The 5,585-nt window shown below is 50.7% G+C and overlaps 1 protein-coding gene across 1 annotated transcript in view; it reads right to left on the bottom strand.

Annotated features, from left to right (window-relative positions):
• WASF3 (WAS protein family member 3) overlaps positions 1-5,128 on the bottom strand; it is a 137,997-nt gene extending 132,869 nt beyond the window's left edge. The window contains exon 1 of the mRNA XM_025364621.1: positions 5,024-5,128. The gene's annotated coding sequence lies outside the window, so the exon portion shown is untranslated. The remainder of the gene's footprint in view (positions 1-5,023) is intronic.
• Positions 5,129-5,585: the final 457 nt, after the last annotated feature.

The following is a 5,585-nucleotide window of genomic DNA, read 5'->3' as shown; positions in this document are numbered from 1 at the left end:
AGGGAGGGGAGGGGAGGGGAAGGGAGGGGAGGGGAGGGGAGGGGAGGAAATCAGCCTGCACCAGATGCCCCTCTCCAGTTAATGTCATTCTCTCCTCTTCATAATCAAGTTTGGGAAAGAACCAGATTCCCTCCCTCAACACCCTTCACTCTGCAATCCACAGCAATGAGGTTCCAGAGACTCCTCACCAAGATCATTCATCATATCCTCAGGCTAACTCCAAAGGAAACTCTGAAACCACTATCTAGTGAGCTAATCCAGTGGAAACTCTGAAACTACCCTCTCTTGGTTCTTTACTAGCATTTAAACATGCTCAAATCCCCCTAGTTAAAAAACAAAAACCAAAGGGTTCTCCCTTTACCTGCCCTCCCTATAACAACCCCTAACCACCAGCATCAAATTTCTCGAGTATTGCTGTCTACACATGCTGGGCTCCACTCCGTCACCCTCACTCACTATTAAATCCTGATACAAACTGGCCTCCCCCTCCCATCCCTGTCATGTCACTGTTGCCTCTGCTGTCCCCTGTATTACTAACAGCTCCCAGCAGCTGAGCACGGCCTGCCTGCTGAGGTTTCCTCGGACACCATGACCCCCATCCTTCTTAGTCACAGTGTGGGACCCTATTATCTGCTCCTCTTTCAAACACAAGAGTGCCTCAGATCTCACTCCACACCACTCCTTTTCTTACTCTATACACACTCCTCAAATGACCTCATCTACTCCAACAGCTTCCACTGACAAATACTGCACAGGCAAAGGCAGGAGTTTCACAACTTTTTCTGTTCACCGCACCCTTGGAGTCTCAGGCCAAAACAAATGCTTATTAAGTAAAGAAAATGTTAACAACGTAAGTACTTATCTCCCAACAACTTGGTACCAACTTGAAAAAAGTACACTTTAATAGAGAGAAAAAATGGTATTTTCATTTCATTCTTAAATAATCACAAGTATTTACTAATACAGTATGTGTACACCTGTTGAGCACTGCACAATTTCTCTCAAACCTTGCAGTCAGACTGGACAACGGCCTCCCTCATTTCCTTTTCCACACAGATTTTCACACGGCACAGCAACCACCAAAAACCCCTCTTTACAAACATGAGGTCATCGAATAGAATGGAGTGCAATCTAGTCTAGAAATTTTTAACTATCTTGAGCTAGTAGTTTCCACAGGCTTGAACAGATGGAATTATGACTGTGTTTTCCTCAACAATGTGAAACATCCCCCAGTCTCCCTGTTTGCTGTGGCACCTTAGCTGATAGTTTGGGAAAATCTCAAACTGTTTGGGACAGTTTGGGACAGCTAATAGTTCTCAGATGCGTCTCTCTAATCCAGACAACTCCTGATATCTGGATCCCTAGTGCAGCCAACTGAATACGATGTCCCCTCGGCACCTGAAACTAAACCCAGTCAAGTGTGACCCATCATCTTTTCCCCAAAAAGGATGCTGCTGTCCCCACCTAAGGACAGTGCCATCACCCAACCACCCAGCCAGAGCTGGGCACTGCCCTGAACTCCTCTCTCCCCTAACTCCCCCGCCACATACACACACGACCAATGACCAAATCCCAGCAATTCGACCTCAAATTTCCCTGCTTTCAGCCTTCCCTCTTCTAATGCATTCTCCAAAGGGCAAATCTGACCGTGTCCCTCTTTTGCTTAGAATTCTTCAACCATTTCCTATTGCCCACAGAGGACTCCGAACTCCACACAACAGGAATCACAAGACCCCACATGACACAGTCCCTCATTACTTCTCCTCCTTCACTTCCTGCCACTTCCCTGCCCTTGCCCGCAACCACCCCCACTGGACTGAACTCCTGGGGTTTGTGGCCGCTCCAGTGCATCACCTCCCTAATCATCTCTCTGGACACTCTCTCCTCAACCCAGACTTTGACCAATTCCTTCTCACGGTGCGTCCTCTGAGAGGCTTTCCTGTCTCTCTGAATGTCCCTAAGCTTGGGTTTATGGTCCTCCTCTGAGCTCTTGTTGCTGGCCCCTTTCAGATCCCATATCATACAGCATATTGTAACCAATGGTTAAAACTCTTTGAGACTGAACTGCACAGCAAGCTCATCAGGGGCTGACAGAGGTATCTGTCCTGTTTATCTCCGTATCCCCAGCATATATTAAAACTCTGAAGTGCACTGAATGAATAAAGCAAGTGAATGAATGGATTAGGTCATGCGTGAGGCTCCCGCATCCCTCACTGATTACTGACTCTATCATGGTACTTATCACACTGCACTGTAATTGCCTGTCCTGGTAGACTATGAACATCTTGAAAGTGCCTGTCTCTTATTTTTGCAACCCTAGTGATTAAAATAGTGTCTGATACTTAGTAGGCATTCATGAAATGGTTTTTTAATATACAGGGTTATATATTTCATCTACAGTGTTAAATGGAAAAAAATCCAGAAGGATACACCCTGTATTATGGTAACCTCTGAAGAAAGAAATAGGAATAGGACGATAAGAAGAGAAAAAGAAACCTTAAGATTTTTTACCTCTATAAATCTCTATGTTGATATTGTTTATTTTATAACGTACATTATTTATGTTACTGGTATAAAATATTTCTGTATTACCAGCATAAAGTCAAGTCACAGGGAAAGAACCAGCCCTGAAGAAGAATGTGTGGGGCTGTCAGAAGCATTTGGTTCCACATGCCCAAGAGCAAAGCCAAAAAAAGCCTGACTTGAAAGAAACAGGGCCCTTAAAAAAACAGACTGAGAAGAGAAGTTGAGAGATTCGGCTGGAGCGGTGGCTCACGCCCATAATCCCAGCACTTTGGGAGGCCGAGGTGGGAGGATCACCTAAGGTCAGGAGTTCGACACCAGCCTGGCCAACATGGCGAAACCCCATCTCTACTAAAAGTACAAAAATAAGCCAGGCGTGATGGCGGGCGCCTGTAATCCCAGCTACTCAGGAGTCTGAAGCAGGAGAATCGCTTGAACCCGGGAGGCGGAGGTTGCAGTGAGCGGAGATCACACCATTGCATGCCAGCCTGGGAGACAAGAGCGAGACTCCGTCTCAAAAAAAAGAAAAAAGAAGAAAGAAAAGAAAAAGAGATTCAAGGTCTACAGCAATGGAGAGCCACCCCAAGTGAAAAACCATCTGTGAGTACTCTTCAAAGAAAGTCCTTGAAATTCCAAAGACGATCACCAGTACTAGCCCATGAGTAGGGACAATCCATTTAATATTTGCGTTATAACGCAATTGTTTTAATCAAAACATCCCAATAACTAAAAGGTTATCTGCCATACACATGTTTCTATGGGAACTGTAACGTGTGACTACAAAGACACACCGACAAGAGATAGGAGGCTACAATGTTGGCATGACCACTTAGCAAATTGTGTTCCACCTTTATTTTCATAATTGTTGAAGACAGTGAGGCACATCATTAACTATCAGGTTGCAAATTTCAAAGCAAACAGATTTTAAAAAAACAAATGCTATTAAGCAACTTCATGTCAGCAACTGGAAATGCAAGAACAATTTCTATGTGTACATAGTTCTGGAATAAGCACAGGTTGGAAGGTAAATATACACAGTTGACCAAACTTTCCAATCTTTAAACATGCTAAAAGACACAGCTTTTGTGAATATCAACTAAGAAAATATTTCAAGATGAAGAAAAATGAGTATTACACTGAAGTCATTAGAACCCTGGGAGAAGGGAGCAGGAGAGGACACAATGAGAACGCCTTTGGGAAAGGTCAAACCCAGCTTTCTTTTGTTTAACCTCTCAAGCAGATAAAAGAACTAGCTTTAAAGAACCACTGCATTGTTTAAGTGCTAGAAAAGGAGAGTTGGGTAAAGCACATATAAAAAGAAGCAATAGAATTTGCCCTAGAGGCAATAGAAAGATTAGTCAATTACAATACTTTGAACTTAGTTTCGATAGAGTCGCATTTTGGTTTAGATAAACCTTATTTTTAAGATGTAAAATATTTCAAATAGCTATCCTCTCCCCCTAATAAAAAGTAGACTCTGAATCTTAAAATACCATGCTGTTATGCATTTAATTTGAAGAGCTGCGAAAAGCAGTCTTCAAAAAGAATTCAGACTGTTCCTGGAAGTAAACCGCCAATTTAAACATTAACCTTAAAATGAGAAAGCATTCCTATGATGCTCCCATTCATCCCTAAACCCATCACATAGTTTCTGAATAATTAAGAACTCTCGTCTCCACCAGGGAACTCTCCCATGCAGAGGGGCCAAATCAAGAAGCAATCGCCATTGCCCGTCAGCAGCACAACCCGAGAGGAAGATTCTGCCCTCGCTAAAGCCCCGGCGCGCGGGTAAAGTCCTCCGGGAGTGATCCCCCCGGCGCCGTGGCTCCGGGCGCGCGGTCCCCCGCACTCGCGAGCCGCCCCACCTTCTCCTCTGCGCTCCAAGAGTCCAGCCTGGCCTCTGAGGCCGGGAGCCACGCGGCCCCGCAGCCTCGAGGGAGAGGGCGCCCGCAACCGACACGCTCGCGGGCACCAAGAGGGCGCAGGCCAGGGCGGGGAGGGCCGGATCCTGGGGGCGGGAGCACGCGGAGCTGGACCAGACCCAGCGAGGGCGCGCAGACACTGAAGGGATGCGAAGGTCCCGGACGCCGGGCGGCGCGGGGCGGCCCGGGACGTCGTGCGTGGGGCGCGAGCGGAGGCCCGGGCGCCACTTGCGGCGGGGAGGGCGGGCTGTTGCCCCGCGTCCAGGGAGCGCGCACCGGACGGCTAGGGGCCGGAGGCCCGGAGGCGCGGGAGGGAAGGGCCGCCCGGCCGCGCCGTGACGGCGAGAAGCCCCTGCCGGCGCGGGAGCCAGCCAGGAGGATGCGGCCGGACTGCGGGCATAGGCGCGAGGCGGCGCCGCAGCCCGCAGTGGGCCCCGCCGCCCGGCCGGAGCGCGCGGCGATGCAGCAACTTCAGTTGGCCGTGGGGCCGCCCCTCCCCCGGCAGCCGCCCGGCCCGGAGCGGAAAGGGCCAGAGCAGGCTAGAGCGGAGAGCCGGGCCGGCCGCAGCCTTCACTCACCGGTCCGCGGTCCCGCCGCCGGCGCCAGGGCTGCGATCCGAGCTCCATGGTCCCGCCGCGCCGCGGCCGCCCGGCGCACCCGCCTCGCACCACACCGCACGCAGCGGCGCGAGCGACGCCGCCTCCGGCCCGTCCACGGCCGCGGCCACGCCCCCTCCCTGCGGGGGGGCTCGGCCGGAGCAGGAGGGGGGCTCAGTGCCGGCTCCACCAACCAGGGCCCACTCACGGGGCCGCTTCACCAGGATTGGCGAGCACCTCGGCCAATAGGGAGCCGGCGAGCGCGCGGAGCGTCGGTGCCAAGGGGCGGGGGATTGCGGAGGCGGTGGCTCTCACCCTTCGTCCTCCGCCCCCCGCTCCGGATGAGGCTTAGGCAGCGTCCTTTCCAGCGAAGCGAGGTGGGGATACCTCGGGCCAAGAGACCCTTATATCACCTCTGGTTGCTAGATGCCCATTGCAGTACCTTTGAGTTTGCGCTTATATCCTAATCCTCCCTGGGTGTTGAGGGCTTCTGCACAGAGGTCCTCTACCTGTAAGGTGTCAGACGTCCTACAGGACTGAGGCT

This window comes from Theropithecus gelada, chromosome 17 (assembly GCF_003255815.1).
Source record: "Theropithecus gelada isolate Dixy chromosome 17, Tgel_1.0, whole genome shotgun sequence".
Classification (NCBI taxonomy): Eukaryota; Metazoa; Chordata; class Mammalia; order Primates; family Cercopithecidae; genus Theropithecus; species Theropithecus gelada.
The sequence above is the reverse complement of the archived record's forward strand: the minus strand, read 5'-3'. Positions and strand labels throughout refer to the sequence as shown.